The sequence below is a fragment of the Tenebrio molitor genome, chromosome 9 (genome assembly GCF_963966145.1).
Source record: "Tenebrio molitor chromosome 9, icTenMoli1.1, whole genome shotgun sequence".
In the NCBI taxonomy this organism is placed as follows: domain Eukaryota; kingdom Metazoa; phylum Arthropoda; class Insecta; order Coleoptera; family Tenebrionidae; genus Tenebrio; species Tenebrio molitor.
In genome coordinates this window covers 2,834,332-2,849,926 of record NC_091054.1, presented here as the reverse complement: position 1 = coordinate 2,849,926, position 15,595 = coordinate 2,834,332, and the positions used below count along the sequence as shown (strand labels likewise).

Sequence of the window (15,595 nt, the reverse complement as noted above, 5' to 3'; positions counted from 1 at the left end):
GATGCCCCAATATTGTATTTTTTTCCATTGGGCAACTTTTTTTGAGCTTAAATCATAGACACAATTTTCTCCACGTTTTTCAAGATACAAAACAATAGTATATTATTATACAAGTTTAATAAGAAGGGTATTGGCACACGCGCATGTTTGGGGCACGACGAGCGAAGCGAGGTGGCAATTGAAACTTGGGATATTCACACGTATTGGCTGACGCTGCCAGAATCCTCTAGACTTTAGAGAATTCTGCCAGTACCAACATGATAACCGTGAATTATACTCTCACAATGGAGCTATTGTGAACGCAAAATATAAAAAATACTTTTTAAAAGTAAAATTTCTCTTACTTTTCCTTACGCAATTTGCTGTTTTATTTTTTATTTCGTAAATTCAGCCTTAACAAGGATCTTAAAAAATTATATTTTGCTTGTTTCAAAATAAACAATGAAAGTAATCTCTGAGAAATGTTAAAACTGTAAACAACCACTGGTGACATTAAAAGTGCCTCGGGCTTTCATAAAACTTTCCTTTTTAATTTAACGTAAAATTTTCCTAAAGTAAAAATATGAAGTTGTTTGCTTTGATAACTTTATTGCAACAAAATTTTCCTCGATTTCAACATCAACCAGATAAAAAGGAAATTTGTAATAATAACGCTGAAATTTGAAATTCCTTTTACGATAATGGAGACAGAGAAAATTTACTCGAACAATTTGCTTCCATTTTATTTTACTTTAAATAATTTAAGTGTTAGGAAATCTTAAAGAGGGATAATTTAATTGCTTTTAAATCAACAATAAAAGTGAGCGACTCAATTTTTGCATGATTTCTGGAGACACTACCGGCCCATAAAAGCTTTCGCCGAAGCTTAATGAAGAATCTATACAGCTTATAAATAGAAATGAAAAACGATTCATTTATGTCGTCTTCTTTGATAACTTTATTACAACAGAATTCTTCACATTTTTGTCTTAAAAGTACAATTAGTCTAAAACTCGTTTAGGAGTTGACCCAATTTCAACCAAGCACTTTGACGTTTTCATCCATTTCCCGATTACTTCCTGAAGACGGGACCGCCGCCGTCGAAACGTACGAATCGTGTCGTTTTCCCGCTCGTCTCCAGCTTATGAAATCTTGCTTCATACTCACTTATGCAGAGAAACAGACCGCGAAAATAAATAAGACGTTTCACTGTTCGTCCAAAAAAGCTTGTCTTTTCCGAGCTTTATCCGGCCTGAATACGAAAATGTGTCTCGCATGAGCTTTCGCTATTGGTTGCACGCACGGCTTTCAGGACACGGTTTAAGCAAATGTTCAAATAAATCTCGCCGCGAAATCGATAAGGACCAATACCTGTGTGTGTGCGGGGGTGTGTTTCGCCCCCCGAAAATGCCCCATCCCTCGTCGTCACAATCTGACGTTTAAATTGTGATTTACAATTCAGGTGTACGGAATTATAATAAAATTACAGCGACCCTAATTAAATTTGATGGTGACTGTTATACGGGAGTTAATACAACCCCTGAGCCAGCGCCCCTGCTTCCAACCAAACCGCCACTTTTATGCCGGCGGCAATTATTTTATCTGAAGACGGAAACGCTGCGTTGCCAGATATTTTTTGCGGGTGAACCCCACGTAACGGATGAACGGACCGATCAAAAATCGATAACTTCCGTATTACGTTAGACGAAACAAATGCCGGTTGTTTGCGTATTTCCGCTTCCGACATCGTATGATTTATAAAAGTGGACCGGTCGAAGACGAAAAAACCGAACCGAGTTAATTGTGACTTCCGGGGATGTTTTTATTGAAGTCGGCCTTTTGATTTGATGGAGGGTTTATCGGTTTAGTGGTTCGATGGCCAGCAAAGAGCAAAAAATTACCCAGTTCGTATTTATGACAGTAAACATTTCACAGTCCTGTCAGACATTTTTTATGCAAGCTGCAAACTCTGCACAAGCTTTGTTCTAGTTTCCATAATGCAGTAAACACCAAAAATGCAATTTCTTCAAAGCGGGAGATTCAATCAATCAACTTCCACCTCCGAACTGCATTTTTGTCTCTGTGAGAAAAACGTACTGTCGGTACTTTGGATAGAAAAGTGGTGAGAAAAGAATTTTTTTCTCTTTCAATGATTTAGAGTTCCAACAAATCATACGTGGATAATAGTCTTTCACAATCTGTCATCTGTTATTGGCCCAATCGTACACGAAGGAATATTATTTGGACTCTGTTGAGTGGTAAAGAACAAGTGGCACAGGTATGCATAACGAGCACCGAGCACAGTGGCCGCGCGACAAGCGCGCCCGCCTTAAATTCGGAGGTTCGGGGTTCAAATCCCTCGCCGGATAGAGGTTTTTTTCAAAAGTTTTCCTCGCCTACTCTTGTGGACTCATACACAGGAAGCGAATGCTGCTACAGTGACATCTTCTGAAAGCTCGAAACTTGACAGCGCATAGAAAGACATCTCTACTGAGGCTCGGACCCGGTTATATCATGGTCTTCTACCCCGAAAAGCCCTGAAGTCATCACAGTGTGTGTTCTCCGAGCTTAGTGGTTCTGAATGTCGCTTCTGCTGAGCCTCATAAGTTAGCACAATGAGTTGAGTGACAGGAAATTTGGATCTTTTCGAAAGTAAAACAAAGGTTTTGTTGTAAAGATCGCCGAGTGGCATCTATTAAAATGTGATCCAAAATATCTATCTAGTGAGTAGGTAATAGTTATTTAAGTACCATGGTAGAAGAAAAAAAGGTTTAGCTCCACTACAAGACAATATCATGACATGTATGCTCAAAAACAAACTGGTGATAGAATCACAAATGATATCATGATCATCTTTGGCACATGTATTCTAGGGAAATACATAATCCTAATGACATCTTGAGATTCTTGCCACCATTTCTATAAAAATCGTAGCACCACAAGAAGCTAAAATATACCTAAAAGATTGAGATTCTCTAGAGGCATTGCTGTATATTCCCCAATAGAGCAATAATTATTATCTATATGTACTGTTAATTTAGCCTGAATGTCTCTGATCTCAATTCCTACAGTTTCTCTTTCTTCGTATCACCCTTTTATCATTACAGGCTTTACTCCTCATTCAATTAGATCAGGTCACTCTATTTATCACTGAATAGTTCTGGGTAACTCCTCGGTGACCCTTTTCATCCACGACCTACACCACCTCTCTCCACACCTTCGGTCCTTTTCTTCAGGCTTTCACCCCTCGAGCTTCCTTTCTTCGTGTTCCCCTCTTGGAACATCAGCTGCCAGCCGAGGAGACATAATTGGCGCTGTTATCACCTGCGTCTCCAATAATTTTCCTTTTACGGATCTCTATCACCTGACAAAGCGTTACATTTTCTTTTCCTAGCTTCAAATTACCAATTCCCTTTCTCCCTTCTTATCGAAAACTTTACTTAGGCGAATTAATATTATACTCATAATTTCGTGGTTAATCCGATAAAAAAAAAATTAGATGACAAGCAGTGGGAAGTACAAGGTGATCAAAAAGAAAACAAATCAGAGCAAGCGTTGCAAATTATCGGTCATGTCGTAGCGGAATTCTATGCAAATAAACGTAGACAATTTGTCGTCTCAAACGTCGCTTTATAATAAATAATCCCTCAAGAATTTTGGACGTTAAGCAGATTTTTCACTGAAATGTCAAAGAAACGTCAATAATGTGCTTTTATTAACCTAGAAAACAACTTTTCGATTTCGGCAAAGTTTACTATAATAATCGTAAGCACCAACTATCTGAAGCCACTTATTCTAAATAAGTGGTAAAATGCGTTTTACAGCGAAGAGAAAGCATTTTTATTAGAATGTTACTTTCGAAACGGGGTACCGTGCCTTCAAATAAATTCGGAATTACAGTAGGCTTTGATTTTATTATGAAGTTGGTAACATGGAATTTTTAAAGGTACAGCAGTGACCTTGGACAGCACAATACAGGTGTTTGAACGTCTATTACCAACCGTTAATAGACAAAATATATCAATCACAGCCTACTCTAATTCCGAATTTATTTGAAGGCAGGGTATAAATCAGCGTACGATCAAGCTAAGACAACCGTTTCGATAAAACAAAAAATGAGGTAGCACTCTTGATTTTTTTTTTTGTATATGATTTCAGTCAAGGACCATAGACGTGTAAAATAATACATTTCAAAGATGTGAAAATTGTGCTGACAAACTAATTTACATAAAAATTATTTTTGTACCTTCAGGGTGGCAGGACATTTTAATTTGTAACGAAATCTGGTCGGAATTCAAGGGAAAGTACAGTTTCTGTAAAAAAATTCACCGAGGGATGATCTTCCGTGCGGATCACCCCTGTTGTCAGTGTTAATAAATGTAGTCGAGATAAAATTCCTGAAATCCTAAATTATATCAAAGCGAGGTATTTGCGTCATCGCGTCTTATTTACAATTTGAAATGCAGGATTTAAACCGTATTTACCTTCTTTCTTGCCTACTGGGAAAATGGCGAGTGCGGGGTCGCGTTAAAATTACTTCCTTGTATTTTTCGCGTGGAAATTAAATAAAAATTGCTCCAATTTTTCATTCGAATTGATTCATCATATCTGAAAGAGCTCGGAAAATGTGACAGTAATCAGCTAAGAAATTATTACAAGTCCTGACAGGAAAATTTACATGATTTCATTGGCACGAATTGGTTTCCGGACCAACGCCAGAATCGACTCTTGACTCATGCTTTAATGAAAAGATTTGAAAAAAAATCCTTTCACAGAAGAAACTTCGGAGTCGGCAAGCTGCCGCGGGCAAAAAATCGCCAAAGCAAAAGAAATAATAAAATTACCGCGTTTATTTCGAATTAAAGTAGAGTGAAACTGACTCGTTCTTCGGCCACGTGAGATGGGAGAACCGGAAAAAGGGGGAATTAATTGTGGCGGAATTGATCCCCGGCGATTGATTGATTCTTATAGAAAATATCGCGTTACCGTTCCATTTATGAACATCACGTTGCAGGTTTAGGTGGGAAAAAGTGGGAAAAGCTGCAATATTAGATTACCGTCTGACAGAAGTTATAAATTGTGCTCGTGAAATGTTTCAACTTTTCAAAGATTGCCGGCCGCCACTACATACAAACCTGTTGGGAATTCTTTTTCATCGAGCTGGATAGACGAGTTTCTCGATAAATTATTTTTTAAATCGCCATCAACCGTAAAACTTACACAAAACCGCGATAAAAGTCTAGTTTGTTCTACGTCACAGAACACCGACATCAATCATAATAACAGCCTCCGACTATAGTTTAACACGACGCCTCGTTTTTTCCAAAAGGGAAAAAACATAAATTTATAACAGACAACATTGTTTTGGAACACAGCTAAGTCAACTGGCGTGAGCAAAAAGAGAATTTATAACTCACTACATTTATTTTTCAACGGGATTAAGCAACTCACGTGTGAACCCCACAATTTTTTCAAGGAAATAGACCCCGTGATGCGTTCTCTTCTTCTTCTCCACCGAATGTCCTATCCCACAAATAGATTATTAAATTTCGGTTCGTTAACGTCAAATTGTAGTGTCAACAAAATTTTTAAAGCATTTTCTCCCAGCGCCATATTTTCTTGTTTGTTATCCGGTGATAGCAGGAGTGCGTCCAATTTTAATTTTGTTCTGACTGAAGTGTTTTTATTTTGATTCTACAACAAATGAATTTAAAATGTAATCTGATTAAGAAGAGACAAAATAAGACAAAAATAATGAAAGTGGGATTGTTCCGAAAAGAATACAGAACAAATAAAAAAGGCCATGTCATAAACAGCAGAGATATTATTAGTATTAAGGCTAGAAGGAAGTGCGGAAACAGTGCAAAACGAGTTCTGCGAATGGGTATTGCTCTAAGATATTGGGACGCGTAATGGCGAAAGAATGTAAAAGAAGTAGCATAATGATAAATTTAACGAAGAACTAGAAAATAAAAAAAAATCTCAATTATTGTACTTTATTTTGTGGCCACTCAAGCTATAAAATTTACGTCACGATTCGGGAATAAAAGTTCAGGTGGGAGATGGAAGAGAAAGGAATTTTATTAGAGGGTCAGGGAGAGTCGAAAAGGGGAGAAGCACCACAGATAAAGTACGTATCTTGAGCCGTTTAAGACGGAAAAAGTTGCATTTTTGCAATCAGAAACAACAATAACGTGGAAATAATGAAAATAATTTTAGAATCCAACGAGGAGTCGTGGTCATAACAAAAATAAAGGAAATAGAACCAAATCAAAAGAGAAATAAAGTGAAACTTGTTTAGAGAGGAATGAGGGAAAAGTTATGGGAAATGATAGTGTAACTTAAATTTTATATTTATTTTAGCCTTTTAGCAATCGAATCAAGGAAAATATGGAAAAAATTAAGAAAAATAAAACGAGATACAATGGAGGGTCATTATAACTAAGTATTACAAGAAATAAAAAATAGGGAGGATCAAAAATTATCCATAAATATGTATTTATTATTATTTATGTAGATTTTGACAAGATGCAGAATAGGAGAAACTAGGAAGTGATCAAAAAGAGAATAAATCAGAGCAGGCGTTGCAAATTATCTGTCATGTCGTAGCGGAATTCTACGCAAATAAGCGTTCAGTGCAGGAGCGTTGACAATTTGTGGTCTTAAACGCTACTTTATAATAAATCATACCTTTTAGAGGTTGGAATTATATTACTGCATTTTATTATAATCATGTGATAATGGAGAAAATTTATAAAATAACAGCAACATTTTACATTTGCAAGAATGGATAATTTACCACCTTTCTTGTCAAACGCGACGCCACTGGTAAGCAGATTTTCCGCAGAAATGTCAAACAAACTTCAATTTGAAAGCAAAGTTGTTAACCTTGAACAAAGTTTAGATTTCGGCAAAATTATGCAAGAATAAGTGGTAAAATGAGTTTCACCATTGAAGATAATGCAGTAATCTTCTATACAGGGTGCGTCCTAAAAAACGCCGCAAGCCATATCTCCGTTATTTATGGCTCGATTTAACTAAAACAAAAACTGGAATAAATTACTTTAAAGACACTATAAGGACAATATAGATTAATTGTTTTCAAAAAGTCATTCAAGGTCACATGATAGTCAACTTGGTAATTGTTCACTTTAACTACTTCTGGAATTTTCGTATATTTTCTGGCTAGACAGCCTCAGGGCGTCCTCTTAGATCGTTTCCCACCATTCAAACCTTGTGCAAATGAATTTTCCTTACCCTTTAGTTATATTAAGCCATTGGCGCGACCTTGACGCGACCTTGAAACACTACAAGAGAGGAAAAAAAGGCATTTGCACAAGGTTTGAATGGTGGGAAACGATCTAGGAGGACGTCCTGAGGCTGTCTATCCAGAAAAAACGCGAAAATTGCAGAAGTAGTTAAAGTGAACAATTACCGTCAACTTTATTTTTTCAAATAGCTTGGTATATTTTTTTATTCCGATTTCGAAAGAGATTATTTTTCTAAATCCAACGATATGCCACATGTTAGAGTGCATTTAATAGTAACCGCGAAAATAAATAAATAAAATAGCATTATTGGAAATTTTTTCTTCGAAAAAAATCAGGAATATTATGGATACCAATGCTAAACGCAATAACAATACTTTTTGAAGATTTAAAAAAACAAAATATGACAACATGTAATAAATACATATTGCGTTTAGGATTGTTTCCCATAGTATGCCTGATTTTTTTCGAAGAAAAAATTTCCAATAATGCTATTTTATTTATTTATTTTCGCGATTACTGTTAATTGCATTCTAAGATGTCGCATATCGTTGGATTCAGAAAATTAATCTCTTTCAAAATTGGAATAAAAAATATACCAAGCTGTTTGAAAAAACAAAGTTGACTGTCATCTGACCTTCAACGAATCTTTGAAAAAAAATTAATCTATCTTGTGCTTATAGTGTTCTTAAAGTTATTTATTCCAGTTTTTGTTTTATTTAAATCGAGCCATAAATAACGAAGATATGGCTTGCGGCGTTTTTTAAGACGCACCTTGTATAAATAAAAATGTAAGTGTTCGTTTGTTCAAAAGCCAAGATCTCTGAAAATTCTTCACCGATTGCTTTGAAACTTTGACACAATGTTGCATTCGAATAGGCGCATGTTGCAGTATTATTATTATATAGATGTGACACCTGTGACAGGTAAAAACATGATTTTTTAAACAGCGCCATCTGTTACTAAAGTTGTCAACTGAGAGTTGGCTGTGACCAAAAATTTCAGTCCGTAAAGATTTCAATTATTAGATGTCAGTCTAAAAGTTAGGTTAGTGATTTTGAGAACTTTGAAATCTTGATTTTCATAAAGGTGTGAATTATGTGTGACCTGTCGGTTGTAAAAAAATTTCCTCAGTTAGTGCAATCAAGCAATGAGATTCAAAATTCCCGCGCCTTTATTCAACGGTGAGCACGGCGCTTGTTTATAAATAGATCCAAGGATCCATATTCAGAGAGGTTATGTTGTGGGGGCTCTTATTGTCAAGGGGTTTAATTTCATGCGCAACAGACACACGATAGGGAAAAAAGTGCAAATCTTTTTTAAGGATAAGCTGAATTGTACCAAATGATAGGTTAGTTTCTTGGGTTAATCTCCGGATGGATTTATTTGGGGTCTCTGCAATTCTTTCTTCAACCTCTCCAATATTTTCAGCTGTTCTTTATGTCGGTCGTCCATTGCTTTTTTTTGCGCAGAACACTACCAGTTTCCAAAAACATGTTTACATATTTATAGATTTTCTGGGCAAGTTGTTGATAAGTCCCTGAAAGTCCGGAAACTTTGTTGAAATTCCTCAAAAATTGGAGGTGTCAAATAGGACCATTCGCCGTTCTCAAGTCTTTCTCCATTTCTGAAGTAACACTGGACAATTAACATTTTTTGCTCTAAATAATAATTTTGTGACCCACTAAAAGTAGATTGACGTGTGACAGTTTGTAAAACGCACTCGCAGATAATTTTTTATCCTCACCACAAAAACACCAGTGAAATCTTTTGTGTTGAAAGCTTTCAGTTAAAATGGTTTTTAAAAGATAAAAAGTTAATATCGAATTCGACAATAGCAGAGATGTTTCTGTTTTGTTCTTGTTCGCAAACCGAATCGCATTCTTGAAAGGTTTGGTTTTGAAATCAGTTAAAACAGTAATCAAACTTGCGGCCCAGCTAACACAATGGTCCTTTTTCGTGCGGCTTTCCTAGCTTAATTATAACCGATGATGAAATGGCAGAAAAAGGAATCTCCACCCGGCCACCTTTCCGTTCAAATTAAGAGATTATTCCGGTGGGGCTGTTGAACAAAGCGCCCCAGCCTTTGCCCATTCGACGCCGTTGACAAGCCGATCCGGGACATGTAAACAATAGGTGCCTATCATGGTCCGTATTGTGAACAGTTAATTTATATCGATTCGGGGGCGGCATCGCCGCAGTCCAAAAATACTACACATTGCACTATTAACACGGACGAGCGACACCTCATTAGACACGGTCCTGTATTATGCACACCCCGATAATTAAATCGGATTAGGGCCCAACACGCGAAAATGTCGCTCCACGAATTAGGGCACCCCATCAGGTGCGCACATCTGAAAGAATGAATGCGATTTGAATGGATGCGAGGGTGAAGCGACCCCGGCCCTGCGTTCGTGTTGTTTATTTTTAATTCCGCGACGTACTACAAGCCAATTAGCGAGGGGTGCGTTGTATTTCCACCCTCGTTCCGCCGGTCTATCCGATGGAACATGTTTCACGGGGATGCTTTACTATTTTTGCGTGTTTATGCCGGAGAGATAATGGCTTTCGACCGAGTTGCGGCTTCGGGAGGGAAACCTAGAACAGTTTAGCAGAGAAATAAGACAAAATGCAACAACATGAAGGGGTGTACCGAGAGATCAAAAAGAAAACTAATCAAGAGTGCTATACATCATCTTTTTTGGCTAAATCGAAAAGTTATTTTCTAGGTTAACAACAACACATCGTTGACGTTTCTTTGACATTTCACCGAAAATTTTCTTTAACGCGGTTCTCTTGAAAATATTTACTGAAGCAAATTAAAACTAAATGTGATGTAAAGTAAATTTATGAGATTTGTTAAATCTGTATTATTTAAATAATTATATTTTACCTGATTAATTTGATAAATTTTGCATAATGTTATATCCATATATCGATATTTCCGATACAAATAATATTTATTACTACTTTATTAACTTGTACAAATGACTGATGGATAAAATTTGCTGCATTTATAATTATGATAAAATATACAAATTTGTTTAAAAATCTAAAATTAATGGATGCGCCAAATACAGGTGGCCCGTAATGCAGCCATTGTTGAAAATTATTCTTTGCTCTGCTGCATTGTGTTTCTGATTGTCTTATTCACAAATCATTCCATTGAAGTTATAGTATCGGGTGTTCATTTAATAAATTTCCCGTCAAAGTTGGCATCGAAAAATCGATCGTGAACGCACCACGGAGAATCACAGATCAGCTGTATAAATTTAACCTCACTTTTTGCGTTATCGTTAGCAATGTTTTATACGATGAGTTCTGATGAATTAGATTTCACTGTAAATAAAATATGTCTAAATCTAACCTAAGTAATATTAAATTTAATTTACGTCACTAAATGTAATCTTCACAGCTTATAACCGGCAATTTTAGGTAAATTCAACTAATTTAACTTTGGAGGCTTCATTATTCATCTCTCTCACAGGGAGTGGTTTATGAATATCAATCATTGACCTAATTTTAATTGTTCTGAATTATATTAAGTAATTTAATAACAGTGTCTAATTAGAAAACGAGTCCACAAAAGTATTTTCCATGATCATTGAATTTCAGTGGTCTTTGCTCACTGAAAATAGTGAGAAAAGGTGGCAATTGAATCACTAGTGGGCAAAATGAATGTTTCACGAATTTGTCGATAGAAGGCGCCAAATATCAGATTCAACACGCATGAGCAAACCTACATTTAATTACTCGTACGGTTGGCGTCCTCGCCTTCGGCTCAGACGCCCAACTTCCGTACTCGTGACTAAATGCACTACTTTGCTCACTCGTACTGAAAATAGCTATTGTTTTGATTTATTTATCACACCCCATTAACTTTCTTTACCCAAATCTGTGTCAAACTGATTAAATTATTACAACTCGGCACCTTTTCAAATTTTATCTTGTCCTTCCCTCCCCGAAGCACAATGAAAAACAACCGAATTAATTTAAATTTTCAGCGAGGGCCAGTTGTTCAGTCGTAGATTAACTCTTAATCCTGTTTTATTACCACAACAGCAGTTCTTACGACAATTACAGATAAACGAGCTTTTATTTTAATAAACCCGACTTATATTATAATTTTCGAATCCCGAATTAACTGGGAAACGGCCAGTTTTTCAAATTTTATAGCGGAGAAACGTGGACCCTTGTGACATTTTCGGTGGGTCGTTGTGCATGGATTTCCCATTTATGGCCCTTCTCCTTCTGTTTATCTGGTTGTTTCGTGTGAAATAATGGACGGCGATTAAGAAGAATAATGGGACGGGAGTTTAGTAAAAATCCTGGCTGTTTAAAGTTAATAAATTTTTTAATAGGGCGTGATGAAAGCGATACGTTCTGTGCGATTTTGTCGAATGCAGGGTACGCCACCCCCAGTTATTTAATATGTATGATATTTACACATTTCATTCTAAATCCAAGGGTCTGTGTCATTATCTAACCCGGTTTGCTCAGTAAACACTATTATAGTAGCGAATAAATTTGCAATTTAAAGCATAAATTGACAAGTATTTCGCCTTAAATGGGGTAATATTTGATATGAGTAGAGGGAAGTTTACGTTTTAGGTGTAATTCACCCGAAATGAAGTAAGTCCTTACTCTAATTATGGAAAATCTGAATCGGTTCTCGGGTCGTTTAATACCTTTGCGCAAATATACAAAATTGCGTTGAGGTAACATTCATGATTATTAAAGTGGCAATTAAAGCACACATTCACTGACCAATTTTTTCACATGAATAAGTTATCATTGACCTTGATGAAAAAAAAACAATCAAAAATTGTAAGAAAATAAAAGAATTCGATGATAATTATTTCAACTGTCTACAGTGCAGAAATAAGTACATACAGGGTGTTATTGTAAGTTGTGCAAATATTTTAACCACGAGCTACTGGCTTCATGTAGAATTCGGAAAAAATATTTAAAAAATTCTATGTCAAAAAATAAAATGACATTTATTTTTCGAGCTACAATTTTTTTAAATAGCTTTTAGTTTTCTACGTTGTCCTACAACCACGTAGGTAAAATTTCGCCACATTTTAAAAATACACCCTGTATAAAATATGATATACAGGGTGTACTTTTAAAATGTGCCAAAATTTTACCTGCGAGGTTGTGGGATAACATAGAAGACTAAAAGCAATGTAAAAAATTTGTAGCTCAAAAAATAAATGTGATTTTATTTTCCAACGTTTAATATTCTTGAGCTATGATTTATTATCAAGTAGCCCACGAATTGTCTACGCCCATGCATTCATTGAACGCTTATTTGCGTAGAATTCCGCTACGACATGACCGATAATTTGCAACGCCTGCTCTGATTAGTTTTCTTTTTGATCACATTGTACAAGGCTCACTTTATACTTTGAGTTTCAACAGTTTTTACACCGTATAGAGTACAACAAATGATAATAACACTTGACAATGTAGTTGAAAAGTTTTTCCACTTGTAGAATCGAGCACCTCTAAAAGAAACTATAAATGAAAGTGAACGAGGCTGCAACAGTACTCTCTCAAGTCCTGGGACATGAAATGTAGCTCTTTCTGGATCCACACGATAGAATAAATCAAACGGATGATCTACGAATTCATTTAGTTGAGAGAAAATTTTCGATTCAGAATTCAGAGAGTATGATTATTTTATTGACATTCCTCCGACATCGACGAAGGAGTGAGAATAGTAAATGTTCATTTAAAAACATTTGACCTTTTGTAAGCCGGAAAAACGTCGACTCCTGCAATAAATAACGGCGCAACCTCTTCAAAAGGCGTCCTTCACGGCACCAGTCCGCTCGAATTACTAAATAATATTGAAAATAATCTGGCACGAGTGTGTCAGACTGGCTGCTCGTCCCGGGATAATTGCATTTAATAACCCTTTTCGCTCCCTCTGGTCTATGATTGGATTCGGGGGTTTTGCAGCGCGAGCAGACAATGGAGGCTTTTATCTATTCCGGCATCCCATTATGGGAGCTTTATGGATTTTTTTCCTAATGAAAATGGGAATAGAGGCGTCGTTATTTGTTTTAGAGAGGCGAGTCAAGGTGAGAGCAACAGCGATCCTTTTCCATCATCCCGACAACGTAATATGGATGTTGTGCATCCCCGGGGACGTCTTGCCCGATTCCCGATAGCTTTCCGGAGCTAATGTTACATAATAATCGTTTCAGATTCGTTTCAGTGCGACGGCACGAATTTTCCCACATAATGAAATGAAAAATTCAGGGGTTAACATTAATAAAAAAAAGTTTCAGCCCGCTGAAAACAAAGCGGCCAACTTTCAGCGGTGCATAAAAATTACGGCTCAATGCATTAAAAGTTTTGGGGTATTTTTTTTTTTTTGTATATTGTTATGATTTAAGCAGTCGTGGGAGTTAATTTATACACTTGGAAGTTTCTCCGGTTGGGGTGAGCTGGCTGGTTTTGTGTGTGACGGATTAAAATGGTGCAAAGGCGGCTGCGATGTTATCAGCGGAAATGGAATTTTCAATTGCCGCCATGACGGTTTCTGCTCTTTTCCAGCTTATGTTGCAACATTCATTCCGCCATAATTAAGGGATGCTGGGCCGTGGTTGCCGCGTTAATTGAAACGTGTAGGCACACCTTTACGCCTCGTCTAGGACGTCACCCAAGCAAAAGTGGTTTTGTGGGGTTGGTGTGTCCAAGGGCTCTTTTTTCGACCACTACATTAATAATTCCAAACGAACATTAGGTGTCCCAAATGTCGAAATAATGTTAAAATATTATAAGGGTGGAACAAAAGCTGGGGCGGAATGAAACATTAACTAGGGTCGCTATAAAAATTCACCGAAAACATTTGCACGAGGAGAAGCGCCCTGAAAAAATTGGGTCGTTAAAAATGGATTAATTGACACTTTACAAAGGTTTGATTTTATTACAGCCGACCGGAGATCAGTGGCGGTTCAGCTGACAATTATGGTTTCGTGAGTTGCCGACATTCTGTTTACTGAAAGTAGGAAATCTTGGTAAGGGAATGTCTGATCAATTTCCGAAACGATTTTAATTAATTTAAAAAATATTTCTTCAAATCAAATCGAATGTGGTTTCAGGGATGTGTCCTAAAATAACATGACATTTAAATGACATACGTGCAATATTTTACACTCTGTGGGAGTTTTCAGCTGGTTGGCTCTATTTCCATAAAATCTCAATCGACGCCACATATTTAATGAAATCGAAATCAATCTAATGAAAAATTATTTGCATGATATTTACCAAACTGCAATTTATTCATGAAAATTTTAAAGCCACAAAATGTTCTATAAAAATACATATGTCTGCGTAACAATATTGAAAACATACAGGGTGTTATTGAAACTTGTACAGATATTTTAACCACGACCTACTGGCTTCACGTAGAACTCGGAAAAAATTTCTACAAAATTCTATGTCAAAAAATAAAATGACATTTATTTTTTCAGCTACAATTTTTTTTAACTGCTTTTAGTCTTCTACGTTGTCAAACAACCTCGTTAGTAAAATTTCGGCACATTTTAAAAATACACCCTGTATATCATATTTGATAAAACGTACACCAATGCGATTTCATTGTTTTAAAGCATATTTCCTATAGGTTAATTCGCATTGGCGTACATTTTATAAAACATGATATACAGGTGTATTTTTAAAATGTTCCGAAACGGCACATACAACATTTGTATCTTCAAGAGTTGAATAACCTGATTAATTAGCTGTTATGTTATAATCGTTTTTGTACTCATAGCCTCAAAATCGGTATTTCCCGGTTGTCCTCAGAGTGCGGAAATAACTATTTCCCGCGCGTGGTATTATTTACTTTGCAGCAGAACTAGAGGAAATTGCATTGTAAGATTGGTGACAGACGGAAACGTCAATTCACTTTAAACAAAATGGACGCTTCGTCACATTTGCAAATGTAAAATTAATTCTCAAAAACACAATAAATAAGTAATTTTATTATAAAACAAATAAGAATGCGATTCAAAAAGGTAATAGTAATAACAGGGCCTTGAAAATGTTAAATTATTTACTTGTTTTATTTTATTTTTAAATATTTTTGAGTTATTCGTTACAAAAAATATTGTATCTAATTTAGTTAGATGCGGTTACAAGCGTGAATCCAGAGTCACAACAAGAAAATGTTTGTACTCGAAGCGTCAAAATCGGTATTTCCCGATTATCCTCGGAGTGCGAGAAATCGGATTTCCCGCACGCAGTGTTTTTTTTGCTTTGCAGCAGAAACGAAGGGAAATTGCATTGTAAAGTTAGTATTTGGTGACGTAGAGCAAAATTTATCCAAA

At 36.2% G+C, this 15,595-nt stretch overlaps 1 protein-coding gene across 3 annotated transcripts in view; it reads left to right on the top strand.

The window, feature by feature from the left end:
• Positions 1 to 15,595, top strand: part of LOC138138082 (uncharacterized) — a 107,883-nt gene that overhangs the window by 71,248 nt on the left and 21,040 nt on the right. The window lies entirely within an intron of this gene.